At 68.6% G+C, this 1161-nt stretch overlaps 1 long non-coding RNA gene across 1 annotated transcript in view; it reads left to right on the top strand.

Annotated features, from left to right (window-relative positions):
- The first annotated feature begins 863 nt into the window (after positions 1 to 863).
- The window catches only part of LOC107182109, a 768-nt gene continuing 470 nt past the window's right edge, over positions 864 to 1161 (top strand). Inside the window, exon 1 of the long non-coding RNA XR_001512828.1 lies at positions 864 to 1142. This is a non-coding gene — a long non-coding RNA (uncharacterized LOC107182109). The remainder of the gene's footprint in view (positions 1143 to 1161) is intronic.

Below are 1161 nucleotides of genomic sequence, written 5' to 3' on the forward strand. Positions count from 1 at the left end.
TGGGGAGCATGGGGGGCCCCAGCCCCTGGCGAGGGGGTGCCGGGGTGTGGAAAGTGCCTGGTGAACCCCCTGGTGCCGTCGTCAGGGTGAGGGGTGCGGGGGGGCTGCCCACCCAGAGCCCCACACCCCGCGTCCCAGCCCCGCTGCGCCATAGCGGGGGCCCCTCCTCTAAGGCGCTCGCAGGGAGATGGGAGGCCCTCCTCTAAGGCGCTCGCAGGGAGATGGGGGGCCCTCCTTTAAGGCGCTCGCAGGGAGATGCGTTTTCTGGCGGTTTTCCTCTGGAGCCACATCTGCCTTGGAAACAGCGCGTTCAGACTACGTCCTTCATCTTCCAGGCCCAGCAGACCCTGAAGGGAGGCCCCTAGGCCGGACCCGGGAGCCGCCTGAACACCCGAGCCCGCGGGGCCTGGCCCGAGTCGCGCACACGGGGGACGGGGGTAGGACGGGCCGGGGAACCGGCGGGAGGCCCACCGGTCTCGCCAGGTGTTAGTGCGGCGCGCAGGGTGCGCGGGGCCTGGCCTCGCCCCCAGAAACGCGGCGGCCGCGTGGGCTGCGGGACGTGCTGCCTCCGGGGCCTCGTTTTTTAGAGAATTCTCACCAATAAAATGTCACCCGAACCTCAGACGCCTCTGGACGTTGCCTGTGGGTTTGCGGGAAGGCGGGAGGGCGAGCCCCCAGGCCGGACACCGGAGCTTGGCCTGGCCTTGGAGCAGGAGCGGGACTGGGGGCCCCAGGGCGGGTGTAGGAGCCCCGCAGCTTCTAGAGCAGCGAGCCTGCAGGCCCCTCCCGTGTGGGGTCACCCCGCGCCCCTTGCAGTCTCCCCAGGACTAGCCGAGCCCTGTCCTGAGAAACACGCACAGCCTGCGGGGAAGCTTCTGGGCACCACCCGCTGGGAGCTGGGCTGCTCCGAGAGCTCCCTCCAGGGGCACGGAGGTCACACGGTCCCCAAGTTCTGTCTCCTCTTAAAACTCCCGAATTAGCCCGGCTCTCCCCAAGTGGTGAACCCCGGGTCTCAGATGTGGGTGTCATCTCAGCGAGCGTCCTTGGCAGCTTTGCAGGGCAGCTGGCCCCTTCCTGAGCTGGGCTGCTGGGCAGCCACGTTTCACTGCCACAAAAACCAGTGACCCCTCTGCCCTCGCCGGGTGAGGGAGGCAGATTCCT

The sequence above is a fragment of the Myotis davidii genome, unplaced genomic scaffold (genome assembly GCF_000327345.1).
Source record: "Myotis davidii unplaced genomic scaffold, ASM32734v1 scaffold211, whole genome shotgun sequence".
NCBI classification, from domain to species: Eukaryota; Metazoa; Chordata; class Mammalia; order Chiroptera; family Vespertilionidae; genus Myotis; species Myotis davidii.